The sequence below is a fragment of the Balaenoptera physalus genome, assembly GCF_965194825.1.
Source record: "Balaenoptera physalus genome assembly, chromosome: 2".
Lineage (NCBI taxonomy): Eukaryota > Metazoa > Chordata > Mammalia > Artiodactyla > Balaenopteridae > Balaenoptera > Balaenoptera physalus.
Window position 1 is genome coordinate 39,389,073 of NC_138883.1, and position 11,705 is coordinate 39,400,777.

General features: G+C 37.4%; 1 long non-coding RNA gene across 2 annotated transcripts in view; it reads left to right on the forward strand.

Moving 5' to 3' along the window:
- Window positions 1-11,213, forward strand: part of LOC309655388 — a 391,996-nt gene extending 380,783 nt beyond the window's left edge. For both annotated transcript variants that reach the window (XR_014260800.1, XR_014260801.1), the window contains exon 3: window positions 9,000-11,213. This is a non-coding gene — a long non-coding RNA (uncharacterized lncRNA). The remainder of the gene's footprint in view (window positions 1-8,999) is intronic.
- Window positions 11,214-11,705: the final 492 nt, after the last annotated feature.

The following is an 11,705-nucleotide window of genomic DNA, read 5'->3' on the forward strand; positions in this document are numbered from 1 at the left end:
ATGCTTAACATGTGTAGGGGGCCTCCTGAGCAAGAATTTTCAATCTTGCTAGCCTAATTCACCTATCTCTCATATTACTTTAGTTTAGCAAACAACCAGTGTGCCTCTTATATACACCTTGGCTACGTTCTAGGATTCAAGGATGAGTATGGCAAGACCATGGCATGCTGACAGCCATCCCATACACTTATCCCTAGAAACACACTGAAAAAGTGTCACTCTGTCCTTTTTCAAGAGTTCTCATAAGCCACTGTCATAAGCCATCTTTTCCCTCTCCTCTCCTTCTTTAGGGTGTGCATATTAAAAATTTCCAAGGATAGAGTCTATATTTAGTTGTTATATTTTAAATAATTATTATGAAGTACTGAATCACAAACAAGGCCCTCGTTAATACTTAGGAATAAGCCTAGTCATGACACAGTTATGTGGAACATAGCATAAATAGTAAACTCATTCAAGAAAGAATGAAGTGAATAAACTAACGAATTGACAGACTCATGAATCATCTTTAGGTAGATCAATTCCTGGACACATGGCTCCTCCTATCTATATTGGTTCTTAGCTTCAATGTCAGAGAATGTTAAGTCAGGGCTTATCCTTAAATTATGCAAGCTGGTGGATAACTGCATCTTCTTGGAGCCAATGAACCTCTTGAACAGACTTTAGACTAACTTAGAAGGGTTGGAAGAAACCAGGATCTTTGGCTCTTTCTCCCCAGCCCCATTGTGCTACTCTGCCAAAGAGCAGAGTAAAGCAGGCATTATCCTAAAACAATGAAACCATGTGTTGCCTGTGATAACACAGTCTGAGAAATGCACTATGTTGGCATCTTTTGAAACACAGATGCAAAGTTGAAAAGGTAGCTATTATTTTAAGCTTGCTCTTAACAAGAAAAAAATCCTTTTGTTATAAAACCCTGTAGTCACTCATTTGTTCATAATCATTACTCAGACTGTCTAGTACTGATAGAATAAAGACAATGCTCTCCGCCTAGGTTTTTAAGGCCCTCATCAATCTGGCTCTCACCTGCGCTTCACCTTCTCTCACCTCACCTCCAACAGCTAATGGTTTCTCCTCCCTTGGCTAATGTACTAGCCTTGCTCAATTCTGCTGATACCATTCACTCTACCCAAAAAGTTTCCCCACTCCTCTGCACCTGTCCCTACAATAGCTATTCTCTGAGGATCACAAGAATTCTCGCCTCCCACTGATAGTTCACAGTGCTGTGTCCTGCTCAGCTCTGAGCTGTTATAGCCTCTCCACTCTCTGGATGGTCCTTTTGACAAACACATCATCCTGCCTTGAGACACTTCTTGTCTCAAAGGTGCATACAGTTATTTTTATTCTGAATGACTTAGCCTCTAAAATGTGTAGGTCCTGGTCTCCCAAACTAGTCTAAAGCTCTTTGAAATCAGACTTCATTATCCTCCACACAAATCAAACACAGCACTGCATCCTAGTGAAAAAAATATATAATATATATATATGATTCTGAGGTAGAAGGATTACATTTTCATACCCTGAACATTTCTTGGAGGCATCTTTAAAAGCACATTATTAAGGGTTGGTATAAAAGATATATAAGCATTTAGAAAAGAGGGATACTGTGGACATTTGGAGGAGAGAATACTGTTGATTTGGGTGTTTCACATGATATACAGGACTGTCCATTTGTAGGTGGATAAGTGATAAATTATATAAGGTGATGTGTTTCATATTTTATGGAAAGACATTTAATGAGGGAGGTACACAGAAATATTGTGAGTACAGGAACAAATAAGTGTTAAAACAATTTAATTTTTAATCTTGAACTAATTAAAAACTACACCTGAATCCTGAAATAAGGAATTAGATATTTTTATCCTTTGAAGAATCATTGAAATGGAGGAGTCCGTAAGTCTTATATCCCATTGCTTTTGCTGCACTTATCTACACAACCCTGGATTTCTTCATGGGTATATGTATGACATTTTTATGGCTTTCCATTAAGATTATAAATCCCCTTAAGATCAATATCTGAAATCTCTTATTTCTTCAAAATATTATCAGAGTGATACACAGTAAATGTTCAGTAACTATTGACCTTGGTCAAGTGATTAAACCATGAAATCTGAGTTTCCCTATTTTAAAAATAAATGATCATATGTAGCTTGCATTGTCATTCAGACAGCAAGCATCGCCTTAATGATAACGTATCTGGCACAGAACTGATACTCAAAAAGTATCTGTGGAAAGTAAGATGAGAGGCAAAGTGGAAGAAAGGAAAGAGAGGATGACATGCTCTGTAGTTTATGGTACAAGATATAAACTGTACGTTACTGCTATTAAGGGTAATATGTTACCTGATATAGATACTACAGGGTCCATAACATTTCCAGAGTCAAGAGAAAAAATCCTCCTACTTTCTGCTTTCCGTTTTTATTCAGCTAATCTTCATCAAAATACATAGTATCAGCTCCGCCCACCCGTCTACTTAGATATCAGCAAAGCTGTTTTCCTTTTGCCTCTCGTAGCAGAAACATTATTCAAAGTAACCATATTTTACTACTAGCAAAAAGAACATTTAACAAATAACATTTTTCATTAGGAAAAAAATCAACAACAAAAATGCCAAATTGCTGAATAGCTGATGTAAAGTATTAGAAGCCAAAAACATGCTGAAAATTTGTAACTGTGCCCAGAGCTACATTTAAGCAAAAGAATCATTACTTCTACTTTGAAGCAAAAAGCTTCTAAATCAGCAAAGCAAAGAAAGTCAGCTGAATCTTCTCTGAATTATTTGGCAAACAGCACATTTAGTAATATTTTGTACAAATAATGCCACTTTTCTAAGGTGCTCAAAATATTTTGCAAACAACCAGTTTCAGAACATTATGATTAAATAAATAGTAGTGTTCGTACCTTTCGATAGGAATAAAACACCACGCCTATAGTAATCAAATTGTGTAGCAAGCCAGCCAGAGCCTTCCTCATCCCTAACCTCCCCCTCTACCCTCCTATATGTCTGCCTGTTTCCAGATCCTGGGCTGAAATAGAAACTGATTTCCCAACCTGGGACTCCTCATGAAAGGTAAAAGAGCAAACCTAGGCATCTCTGGTTGTCACTCAGGAATAGATTGATTCAAAAGGTGAGCCTAAGGACATTTTCAGCTGGAGCAAGCTACAGCTGGCTTTTTAGATAGCAATTATTCACTGATAACTGTTGTGTTTGCAAATAACTACTGCTTTCAGGGACACCCATAATTCTTTAGACTTTCCAGGTCTCAGGGGAAATGACTGGCAATCTCTTTTCCATGATATGGTAAAAAAAGAACTCTTAAAAGTTCATTCAAAATTGAATCTTGACAGCAAAGGAGCATATGAAAAGATGCCCTACATCACATGTCATCAGGAAAATGCAAATTTTAAAAACAAGATACCACTACACACCAACTAGAATGGCCAAAATCCGGCATACGGACACCACCAGATGCGGGTGAGAATGCCGAATGACAGGAACTCTCATGCAACATTGGTGAGAGTGCAAAATGGTACAACCACTTTGGAAGAAAGTTCGGCAGTTTCCTACAAAATTAAACATATGCTGACAATATGATCCAGCAATCCCGCTCCTTGGTATTTACCTAAATGAGCTGAAAACTGTGTCCACACAAAAACCTGCACACAGATGTTTATAGCAGCTTTGATCAAAATTGTCAAAAACCTGAAAGCAACCAAGACATCCTTCAGTAGGTGAATGGATAAATAATCTATGGTACATCCAGACAATAGCACAATAGCACTATTATTCAGCACTAAAAAGTAATGCACTATATCAAGCTATTAAAAGATATGGAGAAGATTTAAATGTATATTACTAACTGAAAGAAGCCAGTCTTAAAAAGCTGCATACTCTATGATTCCAAATACATGGCATTCTGAAAAAGGCAAAACTATGAAGACTATAAAAAGATCAGTGACTGCCAGGAGTTGGTGGGGAGAGAAGAATGAATAGGTAGAGAACACAGGACTTGTAGGGCAGTGAAACTACTCTATATGACATTATAATGATAGATACTGTCGTTATAAATTTGTCTCAACCGATAGAGTGTATAACACCAGGAGTGAACCCTAATGTAAATGAGGTAGTCTGGGTGATAATGATGTGTCAATGTAGGTTCATTATAACAAATGTACCACTCTGGCGAGTGATGTGGATAATGGGGAAGGCTATGTGTGTGGAGTGGGCAAGAGAGAACTGGGAAATCTCTGTATCTTCCTCTCAATTGGGCCATGAACCTAATATTGCCCTAAAAACAAATTCCACTAAAAAATTAATCCTCAACCATGCCCACCATCTTCATAGTAGCCACTGATGACAGTGTGTATGGAAGACAGCGGCCCCTTCCCCAGCAAACACCCACAGGGGTGCTTGTTCCTGGTTACTCCAGGAGTCTCACCTATGATCCCATAGGAGCCCACTGTAGCTCACTCTTTCAAGTCTTTCTTAGGGCTGCTCTTTCCTAGTGCTCCCTGAAAGAAGACCCATGATGCTTACCACCTGATACCCCTCAACCAGATCCCTCCAGTATCCCACCCACCCAAAGCTCATGGAATCAAAACTATGTGTGTGGTCTGGCTAATGAGGGATACAAGAGTCAGTGTTGACTTTGCTACGGCTGCCTTCCAGCACTCTTGCTATTCCCTAGCTCCTGTTATCCTTCGCACTTTTTTAGTATTTGTATTTAGTATTTCTAGTATTTTTTTTTTGTATTTTAGAACTTTAGTATTTGATGAATGGACTCAAGATTATAAGATCCTGCATCTAAAGTTCTGCTACCTGTAAATTTAAGATGAATTTATAAGTATAGATGACTCCATTATAAATGGAAGGGGTCAGTTAATTTACAAGGCATGGAGATTAGTCCAATTTCCAAATTAGCTAACTTTCAGACTTTTATTCTTACAATAAGCAAGCTAGTATTCTAGGTTAGGTCTATTTTAGGATGTGGGTAAGAGGTGGCTAAACTGTAGTTCCCAAAACCTAACCCTTATCCCTCAGCCTCACTCTGCATAGGAAATTTTCCAATTGCATTTCTAATATTAGAAATATTTAAATTTGGTGTAATATCTGGTGTTTATCTTCCTCTTGCACAGCTACATTGTTTCAGAACTAGCTATCTGTGAGTCTCTTTCTTTCTGTGGCTCCCTCCTCTCCCTCTTGACTAAGAACTCCCAAAGGCAAACACTGTGTGTTATTCTCCAAAGGTCCAGGGCAATGCCTAGCACATGGTGAACGCTCAGTTGATACTGTGGACAGACCCACTCAATGTGTGTAAAAAATTAAAAGAATGCATAGCATGTTCAGTAGCATATTCACTAAACATATGTCAACTCTGTATTTTATTTTTCTCTATGTGTGTGCTTTTCAATTACTGCCAAAACATTTTGAACACATAAAAAGAATCAATGTAGATAACAGTGAATGGAGGTACTGTCAATGTGGGTTTGGCAGGGATCTTAGCAGAGCTTCCTCTTGAAATACTTCTCTGAAATCCAAGTGAAGAGAAAGGCAGGGCATGGGCTAAATTGTCTCCCCTCTCCACCCCAAAAATTAATATGTTGTAGTCCAAACCCCCCATACCTCATGATGTGATAGTATTTGGAGATAGGGCCTTTAAAGAGGTAATTAAGTTAAAATGAGGTGATTAGAATTGCCCTGATCCCACATGACTGGTATCCTTATAAGAAGGGAAAATTTGGACACAGATAATGGACAGAGGGAATACTATGTGAAGAGACAGGGAGAAGACAGCCATATACATTCCAAGGAGAGAGGCCTCAGAAGGAACCAACATTTCTGACACCTTGATCTTGGACTTCTAGTCTTCAGAATTTTGAGTAAATAGATTTCTGTGGCTTAAGCCATCTACTCTGTGATACTTTGTTATGGCAGCCCAAGCAAACTTATATAGAAGTGCATGTCTGCTTTAGAAGGCATTGGTGTTTCATGCAACAAAGCATATTTCATATAAAGAAGATGTGAAGGAAACTAGCATGATTTCCTACTATGTGCCTGAGTACAGTGCTAGGTCTTTCACAAGAATCACCCTTTAAGCTCTTCTCAACCCCTATAATGTGGCATTATTAACCCTGTTTTTAAATAAGTGAGTTTCAGAGATTAAGAAGATTTCTAAGGATACTTGATTGATTTATTTCAGAAACAGAGTTTCCAGACATGTCTATCTGATTTCAAAGTCAATGTTCTTTTACAGTGCTATGAACCCTATAGGCTAGAAGATCTCTGAAGCTGAGGGCCTGGAAGAAAGATAACTCCTGTGTACACAGGCAGAAGAGCATCTCCATGCATGCTCTGGAGGTAGAAAGCATGTAGCTTCATATTTTTAATCACATTTGAAAAAATATAGTATTTGTCAATACAAAATGCTGAGAAGAATCCAAAATTTACCTTGCATCAACTGAGCTGTTATTTTGAGTGGAGGGCAAGCACTCAAGGCCAGAACTAGAATAAACTAAAAGCAAGCACAAACACCACCGCTGTGAAGTTCATGTTAGCAGGAATTTTCTTAACAAAAAAAGAGTCCACTATCTGACCTGACATGGAGATTAGGTTATACGTGGAACACATGTGATCTAAATCTGTTCCTACCATAATCTGTGAGTTAAAAGCAATGGAGGCCCTGCTATATTTCTATCCAAATTAAACTTTTTCTGTTATTTGTTATGTATTGGTTACACGTGTACACACACACGTGTGTTTACTGAAATATTTAATATTTGTCCAGGAGTGATTTTGCCTCCCCCAGGGGACATGTGGCAATATCTGGAAACACGTTTAGTTGTCACACATGAGAACTGGTGCTAATAGGATCTAGTCAGAAGGGACCAGCGATGCTTCTAAACAACCTCCAATGTACTGAACAGCCCCCAGCTCCACCCCACCACAGAGGATTGCCCAGTCCAAAATGTCAATAACGCTGACGGCTCCTGCATAAGAATTCACGCAAATTTATTGTCTGTGCCAGCTTACTTTGTAATACATTAGTCTTAGTGATATATTGGTTTTGAATCTATGTAATGTATGTGATAGGGAATTCATTAAATGTGTTTACATAACTTGGCTTGCTTCTTTTTAAAATTAACCATATTATTTCTGCAATGCATTACCAGTATTTTTTTTTTATAGAACCACGTATATGGTATGAAACTTCATTTTCCAGTTAACATATTATGTTTTGTTGCCTGTTGTTACCTAATACATCGTGAATACATTTCTTTTTAATTATATGAATTTATACTTTTTTTCAGAATTAGTAGACTAGTAATATCCAGAAGATCATAATATCATGTCCAGAACATATGATTTTTCACCTGGACTGCAGTATAAAGTATAACATATAAACAAATAATATATTTCCCATAAAATATATTTATATGAACATATGATGGAATTTAATTCTTTTTTCAAAATGATTTATCTTTGGAAAATTGAGATGTATCTTTTACAACTTTGTGTCATATATATAGTATGAAAAGTGACAGTAGGGAATTTAAAATTAAAGTTAAAAATTAAGTTAAAAGTTCATTTAAATTCTCCATCCATTCCATTTGTACCTATTAGATTTGCACAGATTAGGTTCAATTCAGCAAACATTTACTGAGCACTGGAAAAATAATGATGACTAAGACAGAACTGCTAGCTGTGAAGAGCTCACTTCTGGCCAAAGAGAAACAGGACAGCAAAACATTTTTCCTTGTGGTTGGAATTGCAACACAGTATAAAATAAAGTTTCCTTGTTTATATTTCTTTCATTCCCCCTTCCTGCAGTGTCCATCAACCATCCTGTTTCCACATAGTCTTAATGATTGCCAATTTTAATAATTTTAACATTATGTTGAGTCAAGATCCATAATTTGCTAAAACAAATTTTGGATCGTTTGGGACATTTTGATTCTTTCCAATTGCCCTCTATAGATAACACTGCAATGGATATTTCAAGTATGTAGATATTATTTCTCTTTTAGAATATTTCCTTAAAATAAATTTCAGAGGAGTAGAATTGCTAAGTCGAAATAGTGTGAAAATATTTTTGACTCTATAAGTACATTATTTTGTTACTTATAAAACTATTGTGCCAACTTCCATTGCAACTAGAGTATAATGGTGAAAACAAGTCATTGCATACTTTCCAGCACTGAGTTTTATTTATGAAAAAAATTTTTGTTATTGAATGAGATTTTAAATGTACCTTAAATTCTATTTACATTTTAGGTCTCTGATTACTGGTATGCGAGAAATCTTCCTATATTCTAATTTGCTTTTTTTTTTTTTTTTTCTGAAAATGAATGTGTATGTCCTATGCTGAATTATCTGAGTCCTAAGATTTTTTTCACAAAGTTAAACATAGAATTATTATTTATTAATCAAACAGTCATATCCCTTGGCTTAAATATTCTTAAAAGATTGCTGTACTTATGGTACATTTACCAGGTTTTGAACTACCAAAAGAAACAAATCCTGAGAATATTCAGTACTTTCCACAAAGAGCCTAGATTTGAAGGGAAAAAATTTTAATAGCTATGACAACAAAAGCAGTTAATACCAGTTATCCACGTACCAAAGAGGCATGGTTTGGTTTCAAAATGATTGCAGTAGCCAAGTTTAAAGTAAATAGGAAAAAAAAAAAAACAAACATAGCCATCTGTTATGAAATTTCTTTATTCTTGCCTTTTCTTCCTTTCTACCTTCTCTGGGTGAGTGGTTTAAGGAGATTAATGCAAACATCTGAACATGCTGTTTTCCACTAAACTCACTTGGTCTTTTCTTCTCAAGTCCTTGACCCAGATAAAGAAAGATATGATTTACAAATTCAATGGAAGCTGAATTTCATTGGAGGGGAAACATGCTACCTCAGCTCAAAGTCTGATTTCTCTGCTGTCTTACAGTTGTAATTGAAAAATAGAGCTTCACTTAAAAATACCTCCTTTTGTTTACCCAGGCCTCATGGAATCATCGTGTGGGAAGAAACCTTGAGAAGTCTTTCGACATTGCAGACCACATATTCTGAACCAAAACTCCAAACAAATAGCCTAACAAAAGACTCTTTTCCTTATTTGCCAATGTATTTATAATGATCGTATAAGTGTTTAAAAGGTCATATGAATTTATACACAAAATCAATTGCCTAAGTCTTGCTCATCTCCCCTTGATCCAGGTATCAACAGGACTGATGTGCTGCCCCCTCCTAGTTCTGTGTTTTCAGCCCTTCTCACTCTAATTGAGTCAGTTTGTTCAAGTGCCTCATAAGCATTTCTCCAAACACATCCCACAGGTATTTCAAACTCAACACCTCCAAAATTGAAATCACCTTTGCTCCCAAACCAGTTCCTCCACGTCTCATGCTCTCGCCATGAACAATATGGCATCATTCGCTACCCAAGCCAGAAACCGTAGAATCTTCATAGCCCACCCGCTACTCTCTCCCTGACTCAGTCACTGAATCTTGTCAAGTCTATCTGCAAAGAATAAAAATCTCTCATGTGCATTTCCTTCTCTTCATCCTCACCACTGCTGCCTTAGTGCACATCCTTTCAACTTCCTGGGCAAATTATTGAAATCATCTCCTTGTTTGTCTCCCTGCCGCCAATGTTCATCACCATCCACCTGCCCTCCACACTGTCCTCCTCATCTCTGTCAGAGGTCTTCAGAAAATACACATTTCATCATGTAACATATGACCACCACTCCTTCTCTGTGATCTTATATTAGAGATCAGAGTTTTCTGCTGTAACTGAGATAGTCATGAATAAAACTCATAATCCCAACAGGGCAAAATGAGAAATTCTGAATTGTTTTAAAGGAAAGTTGCCAGGCTGAATTTTTTCCCCAACACAGGATTTCTAGGCTTGAAAAAATGCCAAACAGCTTTGTGATATTGCTTGTATTGACCCCTGCCCCCCACTCCATCCTCCAATCTCACTTCAGAGAGTCTTATGTTCAAAATACAGGTTGTGAGCCCAATGTTGGAACAGACAGAAGCAAGGAGATGTGCAGACATCAAACAGCTACAATGTGGAATTGTTCAGCTAAAGAAGCTGACAGACCCTTAAAGACAGTCCTCCTAAACTGATATCAATAATATTCAATGATTCTTTCTCCTTTGAGGTGCTCTGAGCTTTTTACAAGAATCAACTCTGAATATACAAACAGAAATCACAGAAAGAGTAAACAAAAGAAATATCTTTTTTTGTCCCTTTCTCACAAAGACAATTCCTTAGGTATCAAAACCAGGGGATGAGAAGGATTACTTTATTTATATATGCATAAATTCTCTCAGTGGTATTTTTGAACTATAATGAGCCAGGAAGTGTGCTGTGGGAACACACTGGTGCCAGAGAAAGCACCTCATTTTTCTAGCAGTCTCTGAGGGCACAGGCTACACCCATCAGGAGGACTGACGCCAAGGCAGTATTCAATATATGTTGAATATTAGAGGAAAATAGTTGCAAAGTGATAAGATAATGGTGAAAAAAGAGGCATTTAACAAGTGCTATAGAGGTGGGGGACTGATCGCGTTTGGCCCAGTGAGTGAGCTGGTGTCAGGAAAGATTTTTTGACAGAATGTTTTAGACAGGGCTCTCTGAATTACAAGACAGCTTGTGCTATTCTCATTTCTGGAAATGTCCTTTCCAATTTCACTACATACCTACTGAACTCTTACTCATCATTCCAGATACAGATTAAATCTCAGCTCCTCAGTGAAGCCGCTCCCAACCGTCACATCAAAATCTTCTTACTCCAGGTTTCTGGAGTGTTTTATTTATACCCATACTTACATCCACATTCTCATACTATGTCCTTATCGCACATTAATGTCCTCTAGTTTATTTATTTTGTTGAAGCACTTATATAGCCCTTTCTATGTGCCAGGCAGTATCTTAATGGCTCTGCAATATTGTTTCACTTAATCCTCACAGAAAGCCTATGTGTAGTTTTACTATTATTCCCCACTTAACTGAAGCCCAGATTTCTAGAATTCTGTCTTGCACTACAGGGCAAGGTCCCTGGGAGAAGAAAATGCATTTTCTCCATCCTTATAACCTCAGCTTGTAGAACATGACATAGCAAATTGTAGACTTTCAATTTGATAAACACAAATACGCACATATTGTTGAATAAAGAATGTTTGGCAGAGATGCTTGTTCAGATCAAAGAGACACTACTCACTTAGGAGATATTTAGTTGAATTCGCTTTCATATAACCTCCCCTTAACAACTAAAATGTTTAGTGAATTATATTCTTAGGGGGAAAAGCATAAAAATGATAGTTAGTGACTTAACTATTGTTCTGAAGCCCAAGGAAATCTCATCAAGACCTGGTTAACCCATTTATTTCAGAAAGACAAATCTCACATCACGACAAAAAAAAAAAAAAAAAAAAAAAAGGAAAAGGAAGATGTAGTACTTGCAAATTTTTTGTAAGAAATCTCAGTTCAAATCTGTGCCAGCCCACTGTTTAATATGCTCCCCAAGAACAAAGGAGATCTGCAGTTAAAGCTGCTGACGATGAGACCAACACATGCCCTCATTGCCAACTGCATCCCCTTCAGGGAGTTGCATAGAAAGACCCAGAGCATAGGAGCAGGGGTGACTGTGGGCAAACCCTCCTTACCCACCCAACTCCCAGCATTTGGAGGGGCAAGAT